This window comes from Mchenga conophoros, linkage group LG19 (assembly GCF_057382185.1).
Source record: "Mchenga conophoros isolate Kocher_MC1m ecotype Shallow Benthic linkage group LG19, M_conophoros_male_GT1.1, whole genome shotgun sequence".
Taxonomy (NCBI): domain Eukaryota; kingdom Metazoa; phylum Chordata; class Actinopteri; order Cichliformes; family Cichlidae; genus Mchenga; species Mchenga conophoros.
In genome coordinates, this window is record NC_140544.1 from 6,228,643 (window position 1) to 6,242,813 (window position 14,171).

Consider the following 14,171-nt stretch of genomic DNA (forward strand, 5'->3'; position numbering starts at 1 on the left):
TTTTAGCAGCTACGTTCTCCACTATCATTAGCAGATTTCTAGCTTTTTGCTCTTGGGTGTTTTTAAATTTTTGCGAGTTAGCCAAAAGATGTTTAACAATTAGCTGGTTACACATTATAAAGCTCTGTAACACTGCAAGGTTAACATAATACTTATCACCATGAGTGACACCTTATGCAGGTCACAGGGCGGCCCTTAGCAGCTGGAATCACAGTGAGATGGACCAAGGCAACAAAAAGTATTTATTTAGTATACAGCTTCTTACAAACAATCCACTTCCCAGCTAATGACAACTGGCAGCCTTAAATACCTTCAGCTGTCACAGACTAAACCATTATTCCATTCACAGGTAAGTTCTTAAATCCATACCTTCCGCCATAGTATACAACACATCAACTTGAATAAATAAATATATAAATATATTTCACATTAATAAATATTTTACACTTTAATCTTACACCAAACCCATTATTATAAAAACCCCAAAACCCAAGCACAAAATATTCCCCACACTCCCTTAAACCATGGTCTCTCCCGGAAGCTTTAAATGGTGTCTGGACCGCTGGGGAAGCATTTGCCCAAACACCTTGAAGAGGACACAGGAAAGAAAGGTGAATGCTCACATCTTACAATCCCTTCTTTGCACCCCTTTAATTCTAGACCTGCACACACACATTTGCATTAGTTGTCCTTACTGGTAAACCTTATAAATATTCCCCAATAAATATTCAATAAATAATTAAACTTCTGTGCAAATCCATGCTTAAAGTGCGATGCTAAATAAAGTGCTTGATAAGGTGCTTTTAATAAAGTGGAAAGGTGCTCTTAAAGTGCTATACAGATTATAATATAAAACGTAGTAAGGGAGTCCTCTTCCTTACAGTCAGGTTATTTTCATACATTTGATACATTATTATAATAAAAACTATGGATAAAGGGGACTTTAAGACACTCAAACACTATTCAGTGTTCAGGCTTATTATTATTGTGCTGTTTTCAGCAGTTCACAGAAGGTCATTACACTTTCCCTCATTTTCTTTTCCATTTACTCTCACAGTAGGAGGAGGATGCTGAGATTAAATAATGAAGAAATAATGAGGTCAACTCATGCACAAAAAGTCACTATAATCAAAAAAGCTTTTTGAAACGCAGTTCAAGGAGAGGTCTTTTGGTACAGTTGAACATGACTTATTGTAATATAGAAGTGAACGAATCTAATCTATTTATTAAACTCCTATGATCCATCATGGCAGATCCGAATCCCAGCGGTGATAGGAATTAGGACAGAGTCTAGATGTTGGTGGGGGCCTGGATGGGTCTGAGTGACCATGGTGAGGTGGGTTACATGAAAAGTCTGAAAGACATAATGACAGAAGAGCACTAAGAATTAAACTGGATGCTGAAGTTGGGCAAGAATAGAGTAGTGTTGTCAATATTTAGTCTGTCAGCGTGGGAAAGTGGAAGTCATGTATAGACCAGAGTAGCAGATGTACACCCAGGAAGCAGGCAGACAAATTCCAACCTTCCTTACTGGACTTGTGCATAAGCTTTGTTATATGGAAGCAAGTTTACTATTTACAAACTCTTCTTTCAGACAGAAGATGAACAGATGGTCTGCACCCAAAGCCCAGTATAACATAAGTAAGCATAATTTTGAACTGTGACTCATGCAAAGCAACCCTAGCAGAGTTAAAGAACAAAATTATGGACCTAAAAATAAGCGGCCTTATTGAACCAACATAGTGGCCGCTTTAGAGATTTCTAGCAGTTTTCAAGTGATGATGAAATTGGGGCGATGACAAGACCACAAGCACGTTTTCTAGTCTCCCCAGAGGCAGCCTGGCGGACAAAAAGACTCCCCATGTGGGGGATCAGTTGACCTTTCACACTGAGTCACTCCCAGCTCAAGCTCACGTCCGCCCTCAATCAGCAGCCAATAGAGACTGAGTGACTCTGAGGTTGGCTGCATTTACATTGGATTTAGCAGTTGTTTTCACTCACAAGAAGATTCATCCCTAACCCTAAACTGCCCGCTGAAGGGATATATACAGCTGTAGATTGGTTTCAGTCTCCTTTAATTTTGTTAAAGTCAGATTTGCATAGCTAAAACTGATGGACATGACCAAAATGTGAGCAAATGGACTCAGCAGTTTGTTTGTTTTTTGACACAACTACAGTTAACACCAAAAATATGATGTGAACTTACTAAACATAGCTTTGAAAATATGTGGCTATTTCTTAAATGTTTATAACTGCAGTTTTTAGTTTGCCCTTCTTAATATATTTAAGAATTCAGTGGCATCAGGCAGTTCTGAATCAAACTTGATAAACTACAACTATAATTTTTAAAGCACAAAGCCTTTGAGTCACTGACAGTTACTGTTGTGCATTTTGGAGTATGTTAAATGCAATTATAGGACAAATGTAACAGCTAGCTGCATGGCTAATTGTACTAAGAGACCATTTGAGGAATTTGTTCTCAGTTTTGGTTAGTATTTGGTATATTAAAACTATACAGTCTACAGATGCAGCTCAGCTAACCTAGTTTGCTTTTTCACCTTACAACTTAGTACTCCACCATTTGTGTAATTACCATCACAACCATTAACTATCACAACTATGGATAGTTTTCGTTTCACAAAAATGATACTGGGGGAATTTAATTATATTTCCATTTGAATATTAGAGTTGGGGGTGTGAGTTTTAACTAGGGTTGCCAACCGTCCCTTAAAATACGGAATCGTCCCGTATTTAGAAACAAAAGTACACGTCCCGTATTGAGCTAATAAGGGACGCACTTTGTCCCGTAATATAGTGAGAATCAAAAGTAGTCTATAAATGTTAATGGAATTAACGCTTTGTTTGAAAACATAATTCCCAGCCCCTCTCCTGCTTTGTGACCAATGAGCTGACAGCACACTTATGACAATTCGAGTATGACAATTCAGATTATCTCATTGGTCGAGGAAAGGTCGCTTACAGAGAAAATACCGGAAGACAACAGATGACCACAACAACAAGCATGGCCAACAGGGAAACAAACGCCGACACTGCGGTGCAAGTCTCGGATGACAGTACACCTAAAGCTGGGCAGACACTGTGCGATTTTCAAACTGCACGATTGACGTGTTTGCGCGTGCGCAGTGTGAGCGGCTGCGGTGACACCCTCACAAGGGATTGATGATCGGGAGCTTGTCGTGAGGTGTTAATCGCTTCTCGTTACCCCACGTATACTACACGACGCACGATGAAGGCCAAAATCGGTCTGATCACCAAATCCGTCGCACGACTCAGAAATCGTCTCAAAATGGGCCAAAAATCGCACAGTGTGAGCCCAGCATTAGAGCAGCAATGTTTGTTCGCTCAGAGAAAGAAAAATAGGCTGCAAAAGCACAGGGAGGAATGGGAAAAGGAAAACACCTGGCTGGAAAAAGTTAATATGGGCATGTGCAGTGAATATCAGCGCTATGTGGCCAGAAGTGTGATAATATAACTTATTTTGTGTAATAAACATCTGTAAGGATAGATGATTACAACAAATAGATGACTAATACATAAAAGTAATACATAGATGAATAATGATGATGAGTTATGATGCGTAATCATGGGAACAAGTGGGTTTACAAACAGGAGCAGCTGATTAGCATTAGAAAAGCTGAAATAATACCTCAACTGAAGCCAATTGTACTAAATGCACTATATGTGCACAGTTACAAGAATATTTTTCTTTCTATTGTTTTCTATTAATTTATATAATTTTAAGTTAAGCAGGACATGGGCCCATCCTCCCGCAGGCCCACCACCCGCAGGAGGCGCCATAGGGGTCGGGTGCATTGTGAGCCGGGTGGCGGCCAGGAGCGGAGGCCCTGGCGGACCGACCCCCGGCTGCCAAGACTGGCAATAGGGACATGGAATGTCACCTCTCTGGTGGGGAAGGAGCCTGAGTTGGTGCGTGAGGTTGAGAGGTACCGGCTAGATATAGTTGGGCTCACCTCTACGCATTGTCTGGGCTCTGGAACCAGTCTCCTGGAGAGGGGCTGGACTCTGTCTCAGTCTGGAGTTGCCCCTGGTGAGAGGCGGCGGGCTGGGGTGGGTATTCTTATATCCCCTCGGCTTGCTGCCGGTACGTTGGGGTTTTTCCCGGTGGACGAGAGGGTTTGTTCCCTGCGCCTTAGGGTCGGGGAACGGGTCCTGACTGTCATCTGCGCTTATGCGCCGAGTGGCAGTTCGGAGTACCCAGCCTTCTTAGAGTCCCTGGGGGGGGTGCTGGAAGGTGCTCCACCTGGAGACTCTGTTGTCCTGCTGGGAGACTTCAATGCTCACGTGGGTAACGACAGCGAGACCTGGAGGGGCGTGATTGGGAGGAACGGCCTCCCTGATCTGAACCCGAGCGGTGCTTTGTTATTGGACTTCTGTGCTAATCACAGTTTGGCCATAACGAACACCCTGTTCGAACATAAGAGTGTCCATAAGTGCACGTGGCACCAGGATGCTCTAGGCCGTAGGTCGATGATCGATTTTGTAATCGTATCACCAGACCTGCGACCATATGTTCTGGACACTCGGGTAAAGAGAGGGGTTGAGCTGTCAACTGATCACCACCTGGTGGTGAGTTGGATCAGGTGGCGGGGGAGGACGCTGGACAGACCTGGTGCACCTAAACGCGTAGTGAGGGTGTGCTGGGAACGTCTAGCAGAGGCCCCAGTCCGCGAGATCTTCAACGCACACCTCCGGCAGAGCTTCAACAGCATTCCGAGGGAGACTGGGGACATTGAGTCCGAATGGACCATGTTCAGCGTCTCCATTGCCGAAGCTGCTGCATTGAGCTGCGGCCGCAAGGTGGTTGGTGCCTGCCGTGGTGGTAATCCCCGAACCAAATGGTGGACACCAGAGGTGAAGGGAGCCACCAGGCTGAAGAAGGAGGCCTATCGGGCTTGGTTAGCCTGTGGGACTCCGGAGGCAGCCGACAGGTATCGACAGGCCAAGCGGAATGCGGCCCGGGCAGTGGCTGAAGCAAAAACTCGGGTGTGGGAGGAGTTCGGAGAGGCCATGGAAAAAGACTTTCGGACTGCCTCGAAGAGATTCTGGCAAACCGTCAGGCGTCTCAGGAGGGGAAAGCGGTGCTCTACCTGCACTGTGTATAGTGCTGGCGGAGCGCTGTTGACGTCGACTGAGAAAATTGTCGGGCGGTGGAAGGAATACTTCGAGGACCTCCTTAATCCCACTGACACGTCTTCCGGGGAGGAAGCAGAGTCTGGGGATGAGGGGTGTGACCCACCGATTTCCGGGGGCGAGGTCACTGAGGCAGTTAAACAACTCCTTGGTGGCAGAGCCCCTGGTGTCGATGAGGTCCGCCCCGAGTTCCTGAAGGCTCTGGACGTTGTAGGGCTGTCTTGGTTGACACGTCTCTGCAATGTTGCGTGGAGATCAGGGGCAGTACCTGTGGACTGGCAGACCGGGGTGGTGGTCCCCATCTTCAAGAAGGGGGACCGGAGGGTGTGTTCCAACTACAGGGGGATCACACTCCTCAGCCTCCCCGGGAAAGTCTATGCCAGGGTGCTGGAGAGGAGGGTTCGTCCGCTAGTCGAACCTCGGATACAGGAGGAACAATGCGGTTTTCGTCCTGGTCGCGGAACACTGGACCAGCTCTTTGTCCTCTCGAGGATACTTGAGGGTGCATGGGAGTTTGCCCAACCAGTCTACATGTGTTTTGTGGACCTGGAGAAGGCATTCGACCGTGTCCCTCGGGGCGTCCTGTGGGAGGTGTTGCGCGAGTATGGGGTGTCTGGCCCATTGCTACGGGCCATTCAATCCCTATACAACCGTTGCAAGAGCTTGGTTCGCATTGCCGGCAATAAGTCGGACTCGTTCCCGGTGGGTGATGGGCTCCGCCAAGGCTGCCCTTTGTCTCCGGTTCTGTTCATAATTTTTATGGACAGGATTTCTAGGCGCAGCCAAGTGGCGGAGGGCTTTCGCTTTGGTGGCCTCAGAATCTCATCTCTGATTTTTGCGGATGATGTGGTTCTGTTGGCTTCATCGGGTGAGGGCCTCCAGCTCGCACTGGAGCGGTTCGCAGCCGAGTGTAACGCAGCGGGAATGAGGATCAGCACCTCCAAATCTGAGGCCATGGTTCTCAGCCGGAAAAGGGTGGAGTGCCCACTCCGGGTCGGGGATGAGTTCCTGCCCCAAGTGGAGGAGTTCAAGTATCTCGGGGTCTTGTTCGCGAGTGATGGGAGAAGGGAGCTGGAGATCGACAGACGGATTGGGGCTGCGGCTGCAGTAATGCGGACGCTGCACCGGTCAGTCGTGGTGAAGAGGGAGCTGAGTGTAAAAGCGAAGCTCTCAATTTACCGGTCGATCTACGTCCCTACCCTCACCTATGGCCACGAGCTGTGGGTAGTGACCGAAAGAACGAGATCGCGGATACAAGCGGCGGAAATGAGCTTCCTCCGAAGGGTGGCTGGCCTCTCCCTTAGAGATAGGGTGAGAAGTTCGGCCATCCGGGAGGAGCTTAGAGTAGAGCAGCTGCTGCTCCACATCGAAAGGAGCCAGCTGAGGTGGTTCGGGCATCTGGCAAGGATGCCCCCTGGGCGCCTCCTGGGCGAGGTGTTCCAGGCATGTCCCACCGGGAGGAGGCCCCCAGGACACGCTGGAGAGATTATATCTCTCGGCTGGCCTGGGAACGCCTTGGTATTCCCCCGGACAAGCTGGAGGAGGTGGCTGGGGAGAGGGAGGTCTGGACCTCTTTGCTTAGGCTGCTACCCCCGCGACCCGACCTCGGATAAGCGGATGAAGATGGATGGATGGAAGTTAAGCAGGACAGAGTTCTTTTAAAGGAAGATTTACTTATATTCTCAAAAGTTAAGCATGACAGGCTTCTGTTTAAGAAGGAGACCTGTTTTACTGTGTTAATGTTGTCATTTTGAGCTAAAAATAAATGGCTAAATGATCATTTGTTTCCCATGTGTTCATATCACAAAGAATATGCATCTGCTTAAATCAACTTCAAGTCAAATGGTTAAAAAAATAATTTCACACACAAAAAAAGAGCTACCACACTGGGAAGCATAGCTGGACTGGCCATCGGGCATACCGGGCATTTGCCCGGTGGGCCGCTGGCGATTTTTTGTTTTTATGGGCCGATGGATTTTTTTGTTTTGTTTTGTTTTGTTTTTTTTAGGAAGGGTATATATAATGAAAGGTGTTGGATTGGCCAATTGGTCATGATCGACTCTGGGCTGGACCAATTACAGCCGAGGAGGCTGGATGCACCCTCCCCCTTGTTTAGCAATCACGTGATTTTCGCGCATTGCATGCCGGGAACTCGTGGCAAAACAATCCAAGTACCGCATCAAATGCAAACATTTGCAGCACCGCAAAACGTTCATTCTCCGGTTCCAATACCTTCTTTTTTTTCTTTGCCGCACAAAAAAGGAATGTACAAAACAAAAGGAGAACAATGCCGGTCCGTACAAAGACAGACTCGACGAAAAGACAAAGAAAAGATACGAGGAAAAAATCAAAGGAGTGAAAGAGTGGACAAAAGACGTCAGCGTGCTGCCCAACTTTCACCACGCTCAGATTTATAATTATACGCTTCTTGGAGTGAGTGCATACACTCATGAAGTTTAGTAACTTCAGGTCACTGCAACAAGCCCAGGTACAGTTTACCGACGGATGGGTGCAGGACCTTGAAACGCACCGTGTAGAACGAAAGACTATTGTACATATCATAAGTTTACCAGTCTCACAAATCGTCGTCATAAATACACATTCATTAACAGTTTATTAATAGGACCTTTGAGCTCAACGGTAATTAATTAGTAGTGGAAATAATTTCTGGTAGTGTAACAGTGTTTATGTGGTATTATTCCACTTGCCACAAATATCAGTGTAATGGGGAAACAGCGCCCCCCCTCTCGGTGTGGCTGGCTGCAGTAATCGCTGCCAGTCTGTCGTAGCCATACGAGAGGTGAGTTGTATTGTTCCGCACACAATATAGCTAAGTAGTACAGACACATAAAACATGTTTGATTAGCTGAAGAGCACCGAGTGTAATAAGTGCTTAGTGGACACATGTCCAACACCAGTTTTATGTACTTTTCATTTGTTTATTAATGTGTGAAACTGTATGCTAAAGCGGAATGCTAATGAGATGTTCTGCCGTAGTGTGCTGTGCGGAGTGGTGTGTGGCGAGCCTGTGCACTGATAATACACCGTTGTTTCCATTCAGGTACATCATTTGTTGTTGCTGTTATTTTATTGTATATTAGAAATTGTAATATTGCTGCAGTAATCGCTGCCAGTCTGCCGTAGCCATACGAGAGTGTGCTGTGCGGAGTGGTGTATGGCGAGCCTGTGCACTGATAATACACCGTTGTTTCCATTCAGGAAATAAAGTGGCAACGATCGATCAGAGACTCCTTGTCTTTTTAAAAACACTACACAACGCAGAGTCGAGGAGTCTGTTTGGGCCGAACTGTTGCAGCGGGATGAAGCAGAAACCGGTTACAGTAGCATTACAGAAATGTAGCAGTGACAATAATATTGTATGTTGTAATCGCAATGGACAATTAGTGATACAAAACAACTGTTTTATCTTGTGAATAAAAGTATATGGTTTTGTCAGTGTACCATGGTTATAACAGAAGCGAAACGCAATATTGTGTCAGGACAATTCACTATTTATGCACAATAAACAAAGGAGCATAGCGCGACAATTTCTGTTCAGCGCCAGACTTGCTTGTAATCTATATCACCAATTATGTTAAGAAAAATGACGCATTAACTACTACAAAACTCTGACCTTTGTGGGAATGCTTGGATCAGACTAACATGTGAGCTGGAGTGTTCTGAGATGTTATATTTGGTATATCCAGACCAGAGATGGGCAGTAACGCGTTATTTGTAACGCGTTACTGTAATCCGATTACTTTTTTCAAGTAACGAGTAAAGTAAGGGATTACTATTGCAAAAACGGTAATTAGATTACCTTTACTTTCCCGTAGGAACGCTGCGTTACTGCGTTACTAAAACCGTGAATCTTTTGCGAGAATGTCTCAAGACAGTGACGTAAGCCAGTGCTCCGTTAGTGACAACAGCTGTGTGCAGATCAACAGTGGATCACATATCGAGTGCAGAGAGAGTATGAGCGTGCAGCGTTTAAAGCGTGGAAGTACTGACCTTACTTTGAGTTTGATTCCATAAAAAGTGACAAAAACATTAGTGTCCGCTGTGCGTGGGAAGAAAACTTCTTTTTACAGCGAAAAAAACCCTAAACTTCCAAGCAGGCACCGAGTAGCTACGATGTAATGGGAAACTCACAGAACTGCCATATCCTTCCACTGACCGCAGCACACCTGCACCAGGGTAAACCTCCGCCTACCCAACTCCTGCTTTACAGGTGAAAATAGAGCAACAGGACCGCTGAGTCTTTGACTTTATTTATTTTCTGCTGTGTTTTACTTGCATCTATTTGAAAGACTGAGTGTAAACACACAAAATATTTTATTTTATGTGCTGGAATGTGCAGAAAATAGGTTTAAATGTTAAACTAATTTCTTCCAGTCAGAGAATGTTGCATATAATTAAATTTTTGCTTGATGCATAAAGTTAAAAGATTAAAACTAATAAAACAAGTTAAAAAGAGACTTTTCCATTTGATTACATTTTGTATGATGGATTATGTAGAAAAAGTAGAATTGGGCTGAAAGCTCTATCGCTTTATCACCTCTTCAGGTTGTAAATCGTGTTTTTAAAAAGTAACTAAGTAATTAATTACTTTTGAAAATAAGTAATCAGTAAAGTAACGGGATTACTTTTTGGGGGAGGTAATCAGTAATTAGTTACTGATTACTTTTTTCAAGTAACTTGACCAACACTGATCCAGACCATCGTCGGCTCTTACTTCGGAAACATGGCTTAAAAATTTTCACTTCAACGACGTAATCCGATAAAAAAAACGATCTCTTTACCCATCGGCTTCCCGTGGCTGTCATGCGACATGCAGTTAATAATACAACAGCTTCTTGCCATTTTTTGGGTTTCTTTTTATCGCTGTGTAACTGAGTTCAATTGAAAGCCTGCGTGCGCTAGTACCTCTTGCCACAAGTTCCCAGAATCCTTTGCGGTTTTATCCCTGAATGACGTCACATTTCAATCTTTATCCTGGTGGGCCGGTCTCTAGTCAAAATGCCCGGGCCGATTTTTTGTCCCAGTCCAGCCTTGCCAACAAGACTGTACATCACTGTCACAACAGCATTTGTTTTCATTCAAAGTCTTTATGGCTTTAATACCTGGTGGGTCGGTCTGTAGTAAAAATGCCCAATTTTTTTGTCCCAGTCCAGCCCTGCAGGTTAATACTGGCAGTGTCACCATGCCAGCTGACTGTATGTCATCATCAGCCAGTGTTGTTCTTTATCAATATTACCAAAGTTTACCATAAGGCAGCATAGAAAGTATTTATTTGCTTTCAGGTTTTATTCAAATGTTAGTCTTTTCATTTGTTTCCCCACTTTTTTCCTGTTTCAAAATCAAACACCAGTTTGTGAGAAGATTATCTTCTTTTTTTAACAGGCAGATAAAGTTTTGCATTGGCTAATTTGTCAATTGTTTGTTACAAATGTTCATATTTTAATATTCAAAAATGTTTTTGCCCAAAACATATGTGCACTATATGTCAGTAAAAATACTATGCAAATATTGCTGTCCTTGAATGCTGAGTAAACACTGACAAAACACTGATTGTATCTCTTGTACTTTATCAACGCAGTATCTAAAAACTTTGCACCGTAGTGGTTAAAATCTCATTCTAATAAGAGTTAAAAGTGCATTTGGTTATTAGGTTTATAGGATTATTGAATTATGGTTAAGGGTTGGTAGAATTTTTTTTTTAAACATTATCTGCCAATTAAATCTGCCACCCTTCTCCAAATCTGTGCCCCTACCTGGCCCCCCCAACAAAGATTTTCTAGACACGCCACTGCCCTGCTCTGCAGTTACTGATAACTGAAATTGTAGCCTGTGACATTCAGCTTTTTTCAACACAAACTCCCTACAGTGCTATTTAGTTACTACACAAAGGTCTCGCTTGTATAAAAATTTTAAGGCGTAGACATAATTACACCTTTTACTCTTAAACAAGGGCTCAGTCATCTCGGCGTATTTCATAGATGTTAAACGATGCTGTTTAAATCACCCTGAAATAATTAATACAGCACTGAACTGCTGTTTATAAAGCCTGAGTGGCCTTTAAGGATCATTACAGCCTTGGGAGTGTTGCTGTGGTGATTCAAGCTGCTGATGCAGTGAAGCATTTTGAGTGTTTATCACCCCCGTGCTAGAGATTATGCAATCAGCACAGCCTGACAGAGCCACAGCATCTCACTGCCTACTGTCATCAGCACTGCGTGTGACTGCAGCCTCGCCCAACTCAGGCCATAACGCTGCCTTCACAGCCGAGTGTGTGGCGTCCTCTAGTGGTCAGAAAGTGGGATCGGCACAAGCCACAAAACTCCCAGAAAGACGCACCAGATTGACATGAAATGACCAAAAAGTGACACACACAGACACCCAAAGACCTGAAAATTACACCGAGATGTAAAAAACAAAAACAAAAATCACAAATAAAACAATTGCAAATGAGAAAGTAACCACAAAGAGATACAAATGAACCATTAAGACGTTCAAATTGGCGACAAAGTGAGACAAAATCCAACAAACTGACCACAATAATATGAACAATTATTGTTTAAAAAACCCCACAGAGCTGAATACGTTTCTGTTGCGATTGCTCTGTTCATTTGACTGTACTGGTCATTATGATGAGTGACAGTGAAGATATATGTTGTTTATTTTAATATAAAATATCCCTTTGTCAAGCTTTTGAACACACAAACACCTAGTGTCATTATAGTGTCATGAATCAATATGAGTTTGAATTGTGTCATTTTGTGTTGCATCTGGCATTCTTGTCCAATGTATTGCTATTGTAAATGCAGAGTTGGAGAGAGGACTTGTTGAGAGAAATGTCCTTCATACACGACTGCTTGACAGCTGATTTATGCTTCTCTTTATGAGCATGATTTAAAATCTTTGTTGTTTAAATGTTTTTAAATACATCTAACTGTGCACAGATCAGGGAAATCAACAATTTTTAGCAAGCGTGATAATATGATTTTGGATTTTGCTTCCAAAAACCAAACAAGCTCTGTTTTTATCCTCTGTATTTGTAAATCCCTGTGTAGGACGTCTTATTGTGTGGGCCCATTGTGACATAATCTGTACATGTAATGGAAATTATGTTTCTACATATGCTCTGTTCCTTTCAGAAAGCCATAGCCTAGCTGTCTAACAATGCTCTGCATGTACTCGTGTCCGCAGTGGTCACAGCCTTTGCTACCCAGCACCACAAAAAACTGCATAAAATTTGCACACAATTATTGAAGCAATAACAATTGACACCTCATCACAGATTATTCCCACAGTATGGACATGAACTGTGATCTGTTCATTGAAACAGTCATTCCCCCCCTTGGTTTTCTTCTTAAACATAAGATAACCTAAGTATTTGTGCTTTTGGACCTATTGAGGAGTCCTGACCCTGACTTAAGCAGCACTGCCTCGTGCAACAAAATAAGCTCTATTATTATCTTTTTGTTTGCAGGAAAATTGCAGGTTTCCCCAGAGGAAGATGTATTACACCGTGACACACTGACAAGCTGCTCTGCCCAAAATAAACTTCAGGGTGAGATCAGGCCTTGGATTTGAGTAAATTATAGGTTTTTGTTCTTAATACAACACATTCATGTTGACATGGGTGAATCTTGAGAGCTGTATATGGGCTAACCTTTAGGATGAACCTTGTAGGTTGTAGTGTTTGTTGTATATGACAGTTTAGGCTGGAAAAGATGCCCACCAGACCTTTCGTGCAGCCACCTTCAGCTGCTGCTTATTTATGGGTCTCTCTGCATTCAGTTTTGTCTTCAGTGACTGAGATCAGGTGACTCGTTCATTGTAGATTCCCATTTCTTTGCTGTGAGAAACTCTCTGGTAGTTTTGCAGTATGCTTTGGGTCATTATCCATTTTCAATGTAAGCGCTGTGCGATCAGTTTTGCATCATGTGGCTGAATCTAAGCAGAGAGAGTGGCCACTTGCGCTGCCATTTCATTATATTGAGAGTTCTAGCGAACTAACTTGAAAATTAATCTTATCTTCAGGATGGTGATGATCACCATGTTAGTTTTTGCAATCTGTAGTTTCCTTATTTGGACATGAAGTTGCTGTGCTCACTTATTGGCTAAATAAAAGCTATATGGATGAAAGCATAGACACATATATGTGCTAATTTCTGTTAAGTAACAAACTAACATTTAAACCACCGCTTAATTGGATAAGTTGTACCACACAGCAAGCTATAATGACTGTCAGCTAGCTGCACAAAAAAAGAAAAAGAGGCAAAACAAGCATGAAAACTATGAGAAGGTCTAGTTTGGTGATTCCAGTTAGCGAAAAATGGTGCTAACAGATAGCGATTAGCTACAGCTGCCTGTGTTAGCACACCTGTTAGTTAAAACTAGGGTTGCCAACTCCCTGAAAAATAAATAAGGGACACCTCGTGGCCAGGGCCGGGCAACCCAGTTGTCTTCACCCTTCCCAGCAAGGCTGGACTGGGACAAAAAATCGGCCCGGGCATTTTGACTAGAGACCGGCCCACCAGGATAAAGATTGAAATGTGACGTCATTCAGGGATAAAACCGCAAAGGATTCTGGGAACTTGTGGCAAGAGGTACTAGCGCACGCAGGCTTTCAATTGAACTCAGTTACACAGCGATAAAAAGAAACCCAAAAAATGGCAAGAAGCTGTTGTATTATTAACTGCATGTCGCATGACAGCCACGGGAAGCCGATGGGTAAAGAGATCGTTTTTTTTATCGGATTACGTCGTTGAAGTGAAAATTTTTAAGCCATGTTTCCGAAGTAAGAGCCGACGATGGTCTGGATCAGTGTTGGTCAAGTTACTTGAAAAAAGTAATCAGTAACTAATTACTGATTACCTCCCCCAAAAAGTAATCCCGTTACTTTACTGATTACTTATTTTCAAAAGTAATTAATTACTTAGTTACTTTTTAAAAACACGATTTACAACCTGAAGAGGTGATAAAGCGATAGA